General features: G+C 41.4%; 1 pseudogene; it reads right to left on the bottom strand.

Annotated features, from left to right (window-relative positions):
- Positions 1-11,347: 11,347 nt before the first annotated feature.
- Positions 11,348-18,610, bottom strand: LOC133758814 (tigger transposable element-derived protein 1-like; annotated as a pseudogene).
- Between the last annotated feature and the right edge of the window lie 445 nt (positions 18,611-19,055).

The raw sequence follows: 19,055 nt of genomic DNA, 5'->3' as shown, positions 1-19,055 counted from the left end.
CATTTGTTGTTTGTCTTAGGATTTGTCTATTGAGCACAGAGCTGTGGGTATTGTTTGAAACCGATAAAAATGGTGTTTTAGGGCCAGCGCCGAGGCTCAATAGGCTAATCCTCCACCTTGCGGTGCCGGCACACCGGGTTCTAGTCCCGGTCAGGGTGCCGGATTCTGTTCCAGTTGCTCCTCTTCCAGGCCAGCTCTCTGCTGTAGCCCGGGAGTGCAGTGGAGGATGGCCCAGGTCCTTGGGCTCTGTACCCACATGGGAGACCAGGAGAAGCACCTGGATCCTGGCTTTGGATCAGTGCGGTGCGCCGGCCGCAGCAGCCATTGGAGGGTGAACCAATAGTAAAGGAAGACCTTTCTCTCTGTTTCTCTCTCTCACTGTCCACTCTGCCTGTCAAAAAAAAAAAAAAAAAAAAAAAAAAAAAGGTGTTTTAGAAGGAAAGATAAGATTCTATCTGATTCATAGTGATAAGGACATCATTAGTACAACAACTGCTGCTGCTTTAGTTGAGAAAGATCAACAGGGTTGGACTAAATCCGATGCCTTAAATCACTTAAAAAATAACAATATATTTGATAGAGTAGTTTTCAAGTTGATTGGACACCTGGGAGATACGCATCAATGCGGCAAGTCTTACAGTCTTCTCTGCTTACTGAGGCACAGCGCAGGGAAGGAGAGCTGCTTGGAATCTGGCCGTTCTTCCTGCTGAGCTGAGGAGGACGTTGGGATCCAGGGAGTACAACATAGCTAGAGGCTGCCAGGCATAGGATCAGAGAGTAAGCACTATCCGGAGGAAATTAAATCTGTGAAAAGTAAAATTTCAGCTGTGTCACCTCAGTGCCTGCATGTGAGTAAAGAGCCCAAGGCTAAGAGAAGAGCCAACCAGAAGCATTAGCAGTGAAAAATACTGAGGCTCACACAGGGCCAGGAATGTGTCCTGCTCCAACCTCCCGGAGTAGGAAAGATCCTCGTTTCCAAGGCACTGAGTGGAATAATCAGAAAAATTGTAACTCAATATTAGGTAAAACTTAGTTATAAACAACCTATCTCTCTCGTTCTGACCAATAAAGCTTAAAATCCAGTCTCAAATCGGTCCGACCATATCCATGCTTCTTAACTGCATCCTAGAAGATAGCTCACTACTTAGGGGAATGCAAACACAGTTAACCCTGGTTACATTGACCATATCTAGAGTCTAATAAAAAATTACTAGGTACAACTATGCAAAGAAAAAAGTATGCTACATTTTGAGAGGAAAAATAAATCCATGTGATAGAATTAATAAAGGAGAGTAAAATATTAAGTATAATAAAAGACTGATAATATCAAGTAAAATATGCACATAAGTATTATTACTATTTATATTCTAATCAGATAAAGTATATTTAATGGGAAAGAATATTTTCACAGTCATCTAGTAATGCTAAAAGTATAAATTCAGTAAGAGGACATAACAATCTCAATGTTTGTATATAATAAGATATATTTAACATACATAAAGCAACAATGGATTGCAAGGATATATAAGTACACAAATATAGTTAAAAATGTCCATACCCAACTCTCAATAAATAATAGAACAATTATAATAAAATTAGCTATACTATAGAAAATTTGAGTGACACTATCAATCAAATGGAGCTAATTGACATTTATGGAAAACTACTGATGGAAGAAGATATACTGTTTCGGGTGCCCTTGGGACATTCATAGACCATTTTCTGGGCCACAAACCAAGATTCAATAAATTTCAAATGATTCAAATCATATGAAGAGCCTTCTCTGACCACAGTAGAATTAACTTGAAAGATATCTGGAAAATTTGCCAGCATTTAGAAACAAACAACGTTTTTATAAATAGCCCATGAGTCAAGACTCAAAAGTGACCGTGAAGTACTTGCGCTGAATGAAATTAAGAACATGACATTTCAAAATTTGGAAGATGCAAGTAGAGCAGTACTTAGTTCCACTTTAAGAAACTGGAAAATAGAGATTAAAGTACACCCCAAAATAAGCAGAGTAAAAGGAAATAAGCCTGGGACAGCAATTCAGTGAAACAGACACCAGCAAAGTTTAATCATGATACTAAAAATTGGTTCTTAATATCAGTAAAATTGATAAATCTCTAGATAGGCTAATCAGAAAAAATATTAATAATACCCACCAGAAGAGACATTAATACAGAATCTAGAAATATTAAAAAGTCTGATGAGTATATTAGTCTGGTATTGTCTCTAATAAATTACTAGAAGCTTAGAGTTTAAAAGAGTACAAATTTCTTGTTTTATAGTCGTGGAGGTGCGAGGTGGAGATGGAGCTCCCCATGCTAAAAGTGAGGTGTAGACAGGACTGAATTCTTTCTAGAGGCTCCAGAGGAGAATGCCTTCCCTGGCTGTTTCCATTTCAATTTATTCGTGGGCACTCTCTGTCTATCTTCCAAACAAGCAGTCAAGCATCTTAAATCTCTCTGACTCTGCCTCTCCTGTGACCTTCAGTGTGGTTGATTGATTATAGTGGGCCCACCTGAAAACTCTAGGGTCCTCTCCCTGTCTCAAGATCCTTTACTTATTTTTTTTTTTCTATTTGACAGACAGTGAGGAAGAGAGACAGAGAGAAAGGTCTTCCTTTTGTTGGTTCACCCCCGAAATGGCCACCATGGCCAGAGCTATGCCGATCCGAAGCCAGGAGCCAGATGCCTCCTCCAGGTCTCCCACGTGGGTGCAGGCGCCCAAGCACCTGGGCCATCCTCCTTTGCCTTCCCGGGCCACAGCAGAGAGCTGGACTGGAAGAGGAGCAACATTGACTAGAACTGGTGCCCACATGGGATGCCGGTGCCACAGGCGGAGGATCAACCTAGTGTGCCACGACGCCGGCCCCATCAAGATCCTTTACTTAATCACATCTGCACAGTCCCTTTTACTCTCTAAGGATTGTAGGTATGAAGGCTAATAGATCATGATCAAACGAGGTTTATTCCAGGAAGAAATGGATGACTGGTTTTTACATTTGGAAATTAATTTTATTCACAATATTTTTAGAGTGAAAGGAATGTCATATGAGCACCTCAATACATGGGCAAGAGTTGTTCGACAAAAATTCAATATATCTCACCAAACTAGATATGGAGAATTTCCCCAACTTGGTTAAGGGTATCTATCAAAAATCTTCATATAACAGTACACTTATTGGTGACAAATCAAATGCTGTCCTCCAATATCAGGAATAAGACCAGGAAGTCCAGTGTCCTCACGTCTGTCTAACACTGTAATAAAGGTTCTTGCTAAAACATTAAGGCAAAATCAAAGAATCAATAAAGGCACCCAAATTTAAAACCAAGAAATAAACGTGTCTTGATTCACCAATAGCTTAATCATCGATTAAAAATATTCATATAGAATGTGCCCCCCAAAAAGTTGCTATCATTAATGTGAGTTAAGAAACAGTTCCAGGGTACAAGAGCAACACACAAAAATCAATTTTATGTCTTTATACCAATAATGAAAAGGCAGATATTGAGTATTAAAATACTATTTACAGTAGTATCAAGACTATGAAATACTTATGTATAAATCTGATAAAAATCTAGGCAGAATTCCTATATGTTTAAAAGTACAAAAGTTAAAGAAGATTGAACAAGAAGAGACAGATACTGTGTTGTTCAAGGAAAAGATGATTATTGGGAAAGATGTCAATTCTCTCAAATTAATCAAGAGATCCAATGCATTCTGAATAAAAATTATCCCAGACTCTTTTTCTGTAGAAATTGACAAAATGATTCTAAAATTCAAACTAAAATGCAAAGGAGATTCAAGAAAAAGTCAATAGAACCTTGAAAAAGAAAATTAAAGTAGGAGGACGAATCATATCTTACTTCAACACTGTTTTTTTTTTTTTTTTTTTTTGACAGGCAGAGTGGACAGTGAGAGAGAGACAGAGAGAAAGGTCTTCCTTTTGCCGTTGGTTCACCCTCCAATGGCCGCCGCGGTAGGCGCGTTGCGGCCGGCGCACTGCGCTGATCCAATGGCAGGAGCCAGGTGCTTCTCCTGGTCTCCCATGGAGTGCAGGGCCCAAGCACTTGGGCCATCCTCCACTGCACTCCCGGGCCACAGCAGAGAGCTGGCCTGGAAGAAGGGCAACCGGGACAGGATCGGTGCCCCGACCGGGACTAGAACCCGGTGTGCCGGCGCCGCAAGGCGGAGGATTAGCCTAGTGAGCCGCGGCGCCGGCCTCAACACTGAATATTTAAAGTTAGAGTAATACAGACACTGAAGCACTGGTGCACAGGCACGCAATTACATCAATGAAACAGAATAGAGAGCACAAAAATGGAGCCTTATGCATATGGACAATTGATTTTTTAATATTCATAACCCATGCCATATAAAAATAACTCAAAATAAATTTTGCCTATAAATGTAAAACCCAAAATTTTAGTGCTCTAGAAGAAACAAAGGAGAAAAACTGTAGTTTTAGATTAGGCGTAGTCTCTTACATAGGATACAACAGGCATGAACCATAGAAGAAAAAACTAAAAATGTATTAAGATAAAGGACTTCTGTTCTTTTAAAGACATTTTTTAAGAGAGTAACATACTGGGGCCGGCGCCGGCATTAGGTTAATCCTCCGCCTGCGGCACCGGTATCCCATGTGGGTACCGGTTCTAGTCCCAGTTGCTCCTCTTCCAGTCCAGCTGTCTGCTGTGGTCTGGGAAAACAGTGGAGGATGGCCCAAGTGCTTGGGCCCCTGCACCCGCATGGGAGACTGGGAGGAAGCACCTGGTTCCTGGCTTTGGATTGGCACAGCTCTGGCCATTGTGGCCACTTGGGGAGTGAACCAATGGAAGGAAGACCTTTCTCTCTCTTTCCCTCTCATTGTCTATAACTCTGCCTGTTAATAAGTAAATAAAATCTTTTAAAAAAATAGAATAACATACAGAAAAGCCATAGAGTAAGAGAAAATATTTGCAAATCACATATGGATAAAGGACTTTTCTCTAAAATATATGGAAATATTTATTGAAACACAACAGGAAAACAACAAGAAGCCAGTACAATGACAGGCAAATGAATTAAACAGACATTCGCCAAGGAGGTTATATGATGGCAAACAAGCTCTTGAAAAGTTGCTCCACATCATTACTTGGAAGGAAAATGAAAATTTAAAGCCACAATGGCATATCACTGCACAGATATGAGGGCACATCAAAATGCGGAAAAGTTGCATTAAAAGGTAAGTTTGTTTGGGTTTGAAAGTTTTGAAACCCATGCATAGAGTTTTCAAAAAATTCATTTTCCATGAACTCTGTGAATATTCCTCAAAATTAGAATGTCTACACTGAAAAAATTGAAAGACCAAATATTGGTGAAACTGTGGAGCAATTAGAACTCTCATTCAGTGCTGGTGGGCATGAAAAGCATTTGACCCTTTTGGGAAACATGTCAGTAGTTTCCTCAAAAGGTAAATATTTCTTTCCCCTATGTCCTAGCCATTCTACTCCTTTGGACAACTGACTTCAAGAGAATCGAAAACGTGCTAAGGCAAAGATTTGTGAAATTACAGTCATAGCGACTTTCTTTGTAATAGGCAAAACCTCAATCAGTCTAAATGTCCTTTGGATGGTGAACAGATTAACAAATCTTGGCATAATCATTCAACAAAATATTATTCATTAAAATAAATAAATTCTACATGCGACAGCGTAGATGCATTGAAATATAATTATGCTGAGCAAAATTGGCCAGGTTAAAACAACACAAAAAGCAGTGCAGAGTGGATGAGCCATTCATATGAAATTTTAGAAAATGCCAACTGATCTCTGTAGCAGCTGGAGGTGTCGGGATTTTCAGGAAGATAGGGGGCAGATGTGGCAGGAATGGCAGGAAGGGAGATTACAAAAAGGGGAAACTCTGTGTGTGCTGGAGACATTCGTCATCTGGATTGGGGTGATAATGTCACAGGTAAAATACGTATATCAAAACTTACTAAGTTATTATGTGTTGTTTTTCATATTATATACACAGTACCTCTCAATGAAGTTGTTTTGGAAAGAACAAGAAATGAAAACTCAGTAGCCCAAAGAATACTACATGTCATTACTATTTCTTATGAGATATTAAAAATATACATACCTGAACATGTATACATAGGAGTACCTCAAAAAGATCATGGAAATTGGAACTAAAACATAAGTTTACTCTAATGCGAAATATTTTGAAATCTATGCATGTGAAGACTCTTTTAAAACTTCTTAGAAAACGAGTATTGTGAAAAACCTTTGCATGGATTTCAATTTTTTTGTACCCAAATGATCTTATCTTTTAGTTCCACATCCCATGAACTTTTTGAAGCCCCTTTGAATGTCTGTTTAGGTAAATCTGAATGGCTCACCTTGTCATGAGAGTGAAAGAATCCACATGCTACTGTCAATGCCCAGCTCCACCAGTAGTTCAGTGTTCGAGAGTTTCTACTTTGAGTCCTTTGAATCTGCAAAATCTGCAGTGCAGTTCTGCCCAGGAGACTCACAGTTCCTGAGAGCAACACCAAGAATCTTCTACCTCTGCTAAAAGCAGAAAAGCAGTTGCTGAAGCAATTGGCAGAGTGAGTGGATTCATCTCATTCTTATTTTTTAAAGGCACCTTTAAAAGAAATCATAGGAATAAAATATAAAGAAGTAACTTGTGTATTTCAACCCATCTAAAATACACCCCCCTTCCAAACCTGTTGAGTTCACCACCTCTCAAATGCATTTTACAATAAATAAGAGGCTTTCAGGAAAGAAAAAACTCATGATGATTTGTCAATCCCTTGCTCATTGCAGCTCTGTAATGAATCTCAGTAAACTGAGCTTTTACCTCACCCTTCTCCTAACACAGTCCACCAAGCAGTGTGGTCTGGGAAGAAAGCTGCTGGGATAGTTGGAAAGTTTCTGCTTTGCTAAATATGGTCCCTGCCTCCAACATCTTTTCCTGGTGCACTCTGTCCACTTGTCCCTGTCCCTCCTGCTTTGTATCCCCACTATAAAGTGCCTGTTCAACTCTGTTCACAGGATCTTGCCCTTGTAGTTAGCTCTGTGCCTTCCCCACCTTTCCTGGTGCTGCCTGGTTAATTGTCCTATGCTGATTTTAATATTTGAGTGCCTCTGGAGTCTTTGGTGGCAATTATAGGAAGATACTAAAGTACAACTAAGACACTAAAGAAATTTGTAATGGTTCTGCAAATTATTTTTTCAGGGCACTAATTGTTGATGATTTTATCACTCATCACACTGATTTTTGGCAGGTTGGTGAATTTAAGGGTCAATCAGGCGTGAGAGTGAGTGGGATGATAAGATGCAGACATTGAAAGACTGGGATACGGCAACCTATAGGTGTTGGGGCAATGGCAAGTCTCATGGCTCAGCCCAAGAACAGGTGCTTGTGATGACATTGCTTCCACACGTAGGGTGAGGGTACTTAAAGGGGCAAGCAACTGTGCCCATTAATCTTCTGATGGGAGGAGGGATAGGATAGGCCCACTGGTATGTATCCCGCTGATGACAGAATCCAGGAGCTATTTTAGATTTGAGGGAAACCCACTTCCCTCCCATTCTCCCTCATACTGCAACTGGTCTTGCTGGTTCTATGAGAACATCAGGCCACATATCCTGGTCTTTTGCTCTGAGTGCTGAGGTTTACAATACAGATGTGCAACTAGGTATGAATTTGTGGGCTGATGATGGGAGGGAATGATGATGGCAGGAGTTACATCTTGGCAGAAGGAGAAAGAAGTTTCAGGCAGGTGTCTTGCTGGTATTTTAGCTTGAGCTCTGAGCATTAGTCAAAGAACTCACTTCCATTTGGTGGATGGTCCAATTAAGGAGATTAGAGAACTGTAGCTTCTGCCTGCCTAGGCTCTGCAACACGTATGCATTAGTAGCGTATGTAACTCTTGGCTGTGGCTTTGTATCTTTGATCTACCTGCTTTGAGTCCTTGTCTTGCCTGTACCCCAAACCCTGGCCTACTGCTGGCATAGCCACAGTGACAGTAAAGTGAATGGAAAGTTAGTGTGCTGGAAGTGTATACTATTAACAGCCTGGAGAGAATTAGAGCGTCACAATTTTGTCTTAAAGAAGTGAATACAGGCTAGGTATGAGCTCTGGAATATTCACCTCAGCTTATGTTGTTTTCTGCATTTACTGTAGGTTTGGAAGTGGAAATTGTGCTTAACTATACAAATAACTGAAAAAATTTAAAGGTACACCAAGAGAATATGAATTGAGATTCTTTACTCTTTTTTTTATAAGATTTATTTATTCATTTTGAAATTCAGAATTATGAGGGTGTAGAGAGCGGGATGGGAAAGAGATCTTCCATCTACTGGTTCACTCTCCAGATGGCCTGCAGGGCCAGGCCAGGAGCCAGGATCTTCATCTGAGTCTCCCATGTGGGTGGCAGGGCCGAAACACCCAGTTTCTCTTTGTCAGGCTCATTAGCAGGGAGCTGGATTAGAAGTGGAGCAGTCAGAACATGAACTGGTGCCCACATGGGATACCAGCATCATGGGCGGTAGCTTTACCCCCTATACCACGAACTGGCCCCAAGATTATTTTTTTAAAGATTTATTTTATTTATTTGAAAGTCAGAGTTACAGAGAGAGGAGCAGAGACAGAGAGAGAGAGAGCAAGAGTTCAAGATTCCATCCTCTGGTTCATGCCCCAAATGGCTGCAAAGGCCAGGGCTGGGCCAGGCCTATACCAGGTTCCAGGAGTTTCTTCTGGGTCTCCTATGTGGGTGCAGGTGCCCAAGAATCTTTCACTGCTTTCCTAGGCACATTAGCAGGGAGCTGGATCAGAAGTGGAATAGCTAAGACTTGAACCAGTACCCATATGGCTGTGGTTTAACACACTATGCCACGACGCTGCACTCTCCCACCCCCCCCCACCCCGCCCCAAGATTCTTTACTCTTATTTCGTGTGATCTTGGAAGCCCAAGAACAGGAATGTCTGAGTGTGCACTGTTGACGATGACTCAGGGGAAGGGTTGTTGAACGGGCAACTTTGGCTATTTTGCACATGAAGATCAATATGCACATCCACTGAGACCAGAACGCAGGGTGTTTGGGTATCAGGAGCAGGTACAAAAAACTCTTTTGTCCATCTTGTCTGGATGTGTATGTTCTATTCAGTCTGGGTCATTATTTCAGTTGGGCATAACCAGAGGATCTTAAAGCACCAGTTCTGTATGCCTAATATTGCCAGTATTATGCTAGGGCATAGGTAGAGTGCTGAACAAAACCTACCAGGTGATACAGGACAATTAACTTTCCCTCTAGGGCCTAGCCAAAGACAGTCCTGAGTTTCATTAGGTTGTCTTGTGCCTAAGCTTTGAGCAGTTGACAGCAGCAAAGTCTACCTGTGCTTCTTTGCTTCCCAGGTGAGTCTTCTAACCTCAGGTTCTTTCTGCACGGTGTTGCTGGAAGGCACCTGTCTCCTTATCTGATTTAGAGGAGGATGCCAGTGTTTGTCATCGCTGGGAACAGGGCTACAGGCTCTGGTGTTGGCTCTGTTTCTTGGAGACCCATAACTGAAGGAATGTTGGGCTTTCTGCATCTGTTTCCAGATGTAGTTTTCACTGGTGAAAAGATGCATTGTGAAATGTGTAGTTCCATTCATGACATTTCCACACTGAAATAGACCCATAGTCGTTTTGGAATCTCTCTCTGAGTTGGCAAATCTTTCCTGCTGGCAAACATCAGACATTCCTCATTTGCAACCTTCAGATTTTCATTTGATGTTGTATTTGAGTTTAGAGACATCACTGATTCAATGAGCTGAAGTGTGTTCTGTGCCTCCTGTACCGTGTCAGGACACACATTCCATCATGGTCTGGACAACAGTAACCCTCTGACGTACATGGGTAGGGTTCTGAGCCATGTTCATGGCCTACTTTTCATCTCTGCAAGATCTGTTTGTTTGGTTTTTGTCTTGAATGCGTTTTTCTAATGTGCTACATAATATATACAGGAAATTTAGTGTAGCATACAGCAAAGCTGATATGGTTTTTAATTATAGTCTCAATTCACAAAAATCAAAATTTATATTCGATAGGTATGAAACATTTTAACAATGGTGTTAGAATATAGAACCAAAACATTTACAAAAGACACTGTGAAGCAATTTGGACAGGCAAATCCAGAATTATTGTGTGCTCATTTTCCAGATCTCTCAAGAAAGCATATATCACAATAAAGCAAGTCATGTGAGTTTTTTGGTCTCCCAGTGCATATAAAGGTTATGATTACGCTAGATTGTAGACTATGAATTATGTGATATCACTATGTCAAAAAAAAAAAGTGAAGCTCTAGTTTATTGCTAAAAATTGCCAACAATCATCTGAGCATCCATCAAGTTTTAATCTTCTTGCTGGTGGAGGGTCTTGCCCCAGTATTGGCAGCTGCTCACTGAGCAGAGTGGTAATTAATGAATAATGAGAGGTGTGAGAATTTAAAAAAAATAAGACATTGAAATTTACTGCATTGACTTAGGCTTCCTTTTACAAGAGTTCTCTGTAGCATGTGATGCTATTTGATAATTAATCTACAGTAAAACTTCTTTCAAAATTGGAGTCATTCCTTTCTTTAAAAAAAAAAGGTTATTTTCATTTACTTGAAAGGCAGTATGACTGAGAGAGAGGGAGACAGAGAGAGATCTTCCATTTGCTGATTCACTCAAGTGCCCACAGAAGCCAGGGCTGAGCCAGACCGAAACCAGGAGCCTGGAATTCCAACCAGGCCTCCCATATGGGTGACAGGGGCCCAAGCACTTGAGCTGTCATGCACTTCCTCCCAGAATGCATTAGCAGGAAGTTGAGTCAGCAGTGGAGGTGCTGGGACTTGAACCAGCGTTCTGATCTGGAAGGCCGGCCTCCAAAGCAGCTGTCTAACCCCATGCACTACAGCTCACATCCCTGGAGCCTACTCTCAAACTCCACCACAGCTTTATCAACGAGGTTGTATAATGGCTGGGATGTGTGTTGCCATTCAACAGCTTTCTTAGCATCTCCAGTGGGAGTGGATTCCATGTCAAGAAACCACTTTCTTTGCTCATCCACTAGAAGCAATTGCTTATCTCTTAAAGTTTTATCTTTTATAATTTTTTTTGACAGGCAGAGTGGACAGTGAGAGAGAGAGAGAGAGACAGAGAGAAAGGAGGCAGGAACCAGGTCCTTATCCTGGTCTCCCATGGGGTGTAGGGCCCAAGCACTTGGGCCATCCTCCACTGCCTTCCTGGGCCACAGCAGAGAGCTGGACTGGAAGCGCAGCTCTTCAGTCACGTTCTCCAGACTCCACTTGTAATTCTAGTTTTCTCTCTATTTACACCACATGGAAGTCCCAAAGCCCTCAAAGGCATGTACGAGGGAATCCATTTCTTCCAAACGTCTGTTAATGTTATATTTTAACCTCCTCTCATGAACATGAAAGTCCTTAATAGCATCTAGAGTGGAGAGTTCTTTCTACAAGTTTTTCGGTTTGATTTCCCTTTATCCATCAGAGGAATCATGGGTGCAGCTACAGCCTTATGGAATGTATTTCTTAAGTAATAAGACTTAAAACTCAAAATTAATCCTTGCTCTATGGGCTGCTGAATGGGTGTTGTGTTATCAGGTGTGAAAATAATATTAATCTCACTGACCATCTCCAATCAGACCTCTTAGCTGACTAGGTTTGTTGTGTATGAGAAATAACATTTGGAAAGGGGTCATTTGTTCTTAGTGGTAGTTCTCAACAGCGGGCTTGAAATACTCGATAAATCATGTTGTAGAACAGATGTGCTGTTGTCCGGGATTATGTTGTTCCACTGATACAGAGCAGGCAGAATTGATTTCATGTAATTCTTTGGGGCCCTAGGATTTCCATAATGGTAATTTGGCATTGGCTTCAAGATAACATCACCAGCTGTGTTAGCCCCTAACCAGAGAGTCAGCTGACACTTTGCAGCCCTGAAGCCAGGTAGCTGACTTCTCCCCTCTGGCTATGAAAGTCCCAGATGGCACCTTCTTCCAATAGAAGGCTGTTTCCTTTACACTGAAAATCTTCTGTTGAGCATAGCCACCTTCATCAATTTTCTTAGCTCCATCATCCGGATAACTTGCTGCAGCTTCTGTATCAACACCTGCTGCTTCATCTGGTACTTCTGTGTTACGGAGATAGTCTCTTTCCATATATCCCATGAACCAACCTCTGCCAGCTTCAAACTTTTCTCTCTTAGCCTTTGCTGAATAGAAAGAGTTAGAGCCTGGTTCTGAATTAGACTTTGTGTAAAGAGAATGCTTTGGCTTAATCAGAACACTAAAACTCTCTCCATATCAGCAAGAAGGCTGTTTCAATTTTTTAGCACTCACGTGTTTGTGGGAGTGGCACTTCAAGATTCCCTTCAAGAACTTTTCCTATGCATTCAAAACTTGGCCATTTGGCTCAAGATGTCTACATTGTGCTTATCTTGGTTGCTAACCTGCCTTCCTCACTAAGTTTAATCATTTCTAGCATCTGAGTAGAGTCAGAGACATGTGACTTTTATTTTGCCTTGAACACTTACAGGCTCTTGTAGGGTTATTGATGATTCTAACATCAGTATTACTGATGTGTAATTACTGTGTCTGATGTGAAAAGGAAGGCTGAGAGATAGAGTGAGCGAGCGAGCAGCCAGTTGCTGGAGCACTCAAACACACACACATTTATCAGCTGTGCCACCTTAAAGAGCATGGTTCATGGCACCCTAAACCAGCATCAATAGAAACATCAGAGATCACTGACCACAGAGCACCAAGCAAGATGTGGTGGTAGTGGAAAAGTGTGAAACACTGCAAGAATTACCAAAATATGACAGACACGCCAAGTGGACACTTGTTGTTGTGACATCCACAAATTTGCCTGATGCAAAGTTGTCACAGACGTTCCGTTTGTAAACAGCGCAGCATGTAGGATGTGCAGTAAGATGAGGAGCAGTGAAACAAGGTACGCCTGCACATAGTTATGGGAGCATTTTATGTCGTCCCTAGATTTTCCAATAATGAACAGCCTTATCAGAGACTTCTTCTGTACTTCCCCAATAGACTCAGGCATTGATGATGAGAATACCAAGGGTATAACCAATATTTAGGAGAAATGAACAAAATCCATAAAAATTATAGATTAAATTTACTCTTTGGCTCAACAGCCCCATTTCTGGGATGCTTTCCCAAAAATATTTAACATGTGCACATACTCTTCAATTGTGGTACTGCTTGTAATGAAAAAGACTGCAATCAATCTTAAATGCTTACCACCAAGAAGTGAGTTAGCTTTATTATGATGTAGACATACAACCAAATATATACAGGCACTGAAGAAAATGAAGAGGATCTCTGTCTAATGATAGGTACATAGATATATTAAATGAAAAAAAGTCAAAGTATGTGTCCCTAAAAATAACTGCATGAAACATTGATAGAAAACTGCAATCACAGAGGAGCAAAGCGCTATTTTCTGTACTTATGAAGTAGCACATTGCAAAGGGAAAAAACATAACTGGATAATACCACCAGAAACCTGGAGTCAATTTAGCATCACCAGTAGTGATGTGTTCTCTGACTCACCACAACCAGAACCTGTTTATCCAGATATAATGCAAAAAATAAAGGACATAGCATTAGCTGTGAAATAATGAGGGGAAAACATTCATGGAAAACACATATTGTGGAAAACGCTCTGCATGGATTTCCAGTTTTTTCCACCAATATAAACGTACATTTTAATTCCATTTTTCACAAATTTTATGGTTACCATTATTTCCCAAGTCTTGAAGTCTAATTACCATCTGTGAAATACGATGCTCAAAGGAAGATGTTGAGAGAACAGAAAGGAGCAGCCTGGCCAATGCAGAAGGTGGGGAATGGTACACAGCCAGCAGCTGCTTCTCTTTTAACAAGGACATCTTGGAAAAAGACGAAGTGGTTGTGAGAGGGGAGCGTTGTAGGTTAAGGAAGAACTCAGAGTTTAGAGCTTCAGTCGATTCTGGTCCCGTCAACCAATGTCTAAAATACATTTAAGGAAATAAATGTGGACTAAGTATTAGATGATATTTAAGAATTATTAAATTTGGCTGGCGCTGCAGCTCAATAGGCTAATCCTCCACCTGCGGCGCCGGCACACCGGGTTCTAGTCCCGGTCGGGGCGCCGGATTCTGTCCCGGTTGCCCCTCTTCCAGGCCAGCTCTCTGCTATGGCCCAAATGCTTGGGCCCTGCACCCCATGGGAGACCAGGAGAAGCACCTGGCTCCCGGCTTTGGATCAGCGCGATGCGCTAGCCGCAGCACGCCTGCCGCGGCGGCCATTGGAGGGTGAACCAATGGCAAAGGAAGACCTTTCTCTCTGTCTCTCTCTCTCACTGTCCACTCTGCCTCTCAAAAAATTAAAAAAAAATTATTAAATTTATCAGGTGTGATCATGGAAATATGATTGGCTATGGAAATAGCCTTTTTCAGAGATGTACTCTGAGAGGTTTAGAGGAGAAATACCATCAGGTTTGTTGTTTGTTTATAATTGTCAAATTAAGTTTTGTACCTTTGTCAAGCAAATTGTCAAGAATGACATCCTAGTACTGTTGTTTTTATGACCTGTGATTATTTAATTTTATAGGCCTGAAATTGACATCTTTTCATTTGATTTTTGTTAATATCCCTGCCTATATTCCTGTTGAACTAGTCTTTTTACTTGTTAAACTGTTTAATGGAGTATTAAGCCTTTGACCATAATGTAAATTAAAAATATGCTATCACAAAAAAATTTTTTAATTTACTGTTAATCATTAAATCTAGGTGGTGAGAATATACACAATGGTGGTGGAACAATATTTTACTATTTCTGCCATTATGTGCAAAGGCACTTCAAAATGTGGAAAACTAGGTTTATTTTGCTGCAATGTTTTTGAAATCCATGCATAGTTTTTTCATAATCCACACTGACATGAAATTTTTGAAGACACTTCTTACACTGCAAATTTTTCATTTACTAAAAAGCGAAAGAATAAAATCCAGCAAAGAAATGCCACTTGTGGTGATTTCCTTCGTACCCTTTTCCCTTGCTGATGACTGGAAGAGGACAGAAACAGGTGCAACTGCCTTGAATCCAAGAATTGAAACCACAAGTTGAAGTTGGCAAAGCTGGACCAGCCCAGCAACGCCTGCTTATTAGCTCTGGACCACCTACCTACAGGGAAAAACTAATTATAATTAAGTCTCTGGAAACCCAACTGTTAAACTTGAAGCATTGTAAATTTGCACAATGTTTTGTATTAGAATTTATACTCCAGTCACAAGTCTCATGCTCCACTCCTAGACCTTCAAGACTAAATCAGAGACCTATTGGACATGCAAGAGTGGGGGACCCATAGGACAATTCACTGTAATATTTGGAGCATGTCTCATTCTCTATAAATTTGCCAAAGAATTCCTTTGATTTATCTCACTAATTTCCAAATGATCTGTCTCCATGCGTGTGGCTTATTAAATAGAAATGAAGCTGACCTCAGGTCTCTGAGTTGGTGATCAAACTTTTCTTAAATACCTTTTACAAACACTAACTGTCTCCAACATTGAGGAGAGACAAATTGTCATAACCCAAAGTATCTAGATAAAAGAAAGCTGTTTCCAAAAACCATGAATAAAATGCATGTGTAGAATAACCTCTTAGCAGGATCCTGGTTGACATAAATTTGTAGTTTGCAATGAGTGGTAATAATGATGCTTAAATATTTAATTTGTTTGGTAATTATTCCAGAGCCTGTCATTATGGGATCATTTATTTGGCGCTATAAAAAATGTTGTTATGAGACATGTTTGATGTAAGACATGTGGTAATATTAAATATTAATAGCTCCCAACTTCCTCACAGCACTCCTCCTCTTTAATGTTGTTTGTTTCATGAGTCCCTATGTGGAATAATGTTTAGGGCAATTATTATTCACTAATACAAATAAGCATTATATTATAGGAAGGGTAAGTTTCCCATCAAAACCCAAGTTAGTGTCAGCCCCTAGAGCAGTGGCTGAGACCTGCACAGAACCCTGTTGCGTGGTGGAATTGGAAGTAGAAAGGCCCTGCGTTAAGTATTCTCCGCCTCTCTTTGAGAGGCACCCAGTTCCCTTCCCAAGCCACAGAGTCACTCTGGGTACTCGGAGCATCCTGGCCCATGCCAACACCCTTCATGATGTTTTGGTATCAACAGTATTTGCGTTCTTTATGAAACTGCTCACCCGAGCGTCCCATAATCCACATGGTGATTGCTATACAGTCCCAATAGGAGACTGTTGGAAACCAGTGATGTTGCAGCACAAACCTGGACTCTTAGGTGACAGTGACAAACTCCTGTGGATGTTTGGTGACTCCTTGTGCACCTTATGATGGTATTGTTCACTCTCACTTTGATCCGCTCACTGAACAACTCGTCCTCAACAGAGCTGAGGGTGCACTGGGAGTAGGGTAGAGGGGAGGCCAACTCAGAAATGGGTGAGCATACATAGATCGGAAAAAGATTTTTATCTTTTTGCAGAGATTTGTGTTTAATCCTCATGTGTTCATTTTTAAATAATATAAAAACAACATTTCTGTATTTTCTTTTTTTTTTTTTTTTTTTTTTTTATTTTTGACAGGCAGAGTGGACAGTGAGAGAGAGAGAGAGACAGAGAGAAAGGTCTTCCTTTGCCGTTGGTTCACCCTCTAATGGCCGCCGCGGTAGCGCGCTGCGGCCGGCGCACCACGCTGTTCCGATGGCAGGAGCCAAGTGCTTATCCTGGTCTCCCATGGGGTGCAGAGCCCAAACACTTGGGCCATCCTCCACTGCACTCCCTGGCCACAGCAGAGAGCTGGCCTGGAAGAGGGGCAACCGGGACAGGATCGGTGCCCCAACCGGGACTAGAACCCGGTGTGCCGGCGCCGCAAGGCGGAGGATTAGCCTGTTGAGCCACGGCGCCGGCCCATTTCTGTATTTTCTAAGGGGAACCTGAGAAAGATTTTATTGTCCCTGACCAACAGTAATGTTAACACAAATGTGTAGACTATTTGTATGTGTTTCTCTTTATAGAGGTTAAATTATCGACTTACTCATTTACAGTTAATTCTTACTGCCTTCCCAGTTAATTATTAACTATAGGAACTAAAAAGTGTAGCCATTCTACTTAGTTTTCTTTGGCAGGATTTGAAAACGAAGGTGAAATTTCTGGACCAAATGGGAAGAGAAACATGGGCTGGTGTAGGAATCCACAAAGTACCATGAACTGCCCCAAGATTTTCATTGATTCCCTCTGCCATGGCAAAATTTCAAGTAAAAAATTAGTTTGGGGTAGTATAACATTTGCCAGCATATGTTTGTAATTCTTCCTAATAAATCATTCTTGCATTTATGATTCCAAATATATTCTAGGGCCATTTATATTAGCAGTTCCTAAAAATTTAATTCCATGTATCATCCCAGTATTAGAAGGTCCATAATAAAAAAAAAAATCAGTGTAGCATCACGTGTGTTTTATGGAGTTACATTGATTCATCCTGAGACTGTTATGATTCATTCTGAGACTGTTCTTTGTGATAACAGTGCTGTGTTCCCTTCTTAGTGTTGGAATAAAGCCTTCTCTTTATGAAACAGTGGTAACAGGTGATGGTAATTATTGTACTATGTGCTTAATGTTTTTAATTCAGGGAAAAAGAAAGATGGCAAGGCTCTTTTTCCTTACCCATGGTTTTCCCACTGTGGGTGGATGGGTTCTGCTGGTGTTGGAAACCAGAATTCCAGACCAGCTGCTCCATATTCAATTCCCTGCTTGAAATGTTGTTTTCTAGGAAGTGACTGAACCACACTAGAGCTGGCAGAGAAAGTTAAACAATTTTCAAAGATGCTTTTCAAATTACAAACTAACTTTTCAAATTGTAAACTATTTGATACCAGCATTAATACTAGTATGAATACCAATTGTTTTTAAACTAAAAATGTGCTTTTGAATTGAAGACTTGAGCTTCTGATTAAATTCTGAAGCATGTGCTTTCTCTACATGAAAGGGTTTTAAAAGCCTTTGTTATTTTGGGGGATTTTTGCCATGTATGACTTCAAAGTACTCATTTTCAGATGAACAAAGTAGTATGTCTTTGGAATTATCCGCTTTTGCTTCTTGTATTAGGAAATCCTAGGTTAGCTAGAACCCAGCTGCAAAACATAAGACACAAGGGAGAAAGCCTGGCGATTGGAGGCAGTGTTCAGGCACTTCAGCGCTGTAGTTAGCCCTGGATACAGGCTTCAGAGCAGAGTGGTGGGACGGTGGTGTCCACTAGAGAAAAAAATGTGTAAAAGGAAATACTCTGCCGTGTCTCATCGTTAGTAAAACCTTATCTCTGCACAAACTATTATTATTTCCATCTGCCGGTTTACTCTGAGTTCCAAGCCCCCATGTAGAATCAGAGTTTTAGGTGTCCTCAATTATTTCAGGAACCCAACTGATGGGGAGGAGGGGCCGGACTTATATGTAAATGCTGATAATCTCAAATCACTGCTTTTGGAAAATACTGTAAAACGTTCCAATGCAAATGTCAATACCTACCTATCCATAGAGGTTTTCAAAGATACGTGTGTAAGAAAATTAAGCAGCAGCTAATTTCGTGACGTTCTGTGAACAGACTTCAAGTATTCTCTCCTGTCTTACAAGCTCGCACTCCCGAATGGGTCCGATTCTAAGTGCGGACTTTTCACCGCCTCCCCCGCCGCGGGCAATTTTCTGTCCCGGTCCATTTCCTTTCTTTCCAGCTGATTCAGTGAATGACCTCGGGGGCACGCCGAGGCCGCCAGGCCAGCCCTGTGGGACCCCCTGCCCTGCCCTGGAGACCTCCGGCTCTTGCCGGCGCGAAAGCCTGGCCGCGCCGGACGCGCCCGGGGAGGAGCCGGCCGAGGGCCCGGGCTGTCCCGGCGGTCGAGGCTGGGCTGGCCCGGAGCCCGGCGGAGCCCGGAGGAGCCCGGAGGAGGCGGGCTACTCCCCCACCACGTCCGGAGGAGACTC

Source organism: Lepus europaeus, chromosome 4, assembly GCF_033115175.1.
Source record: "Lepus europaeus isolate LE1 chromosome 4, mLepTim1.pri, whole genome shotgun sequence".
NCBI lineage: Eukaryota > Metazoa > Chordata > Mammalia > Lagomorpha > Leporidae > Lepus > Lepus europaeus.
This window is presented reverse-complemented; position numbering and strand designations above follow the sequence as displayed.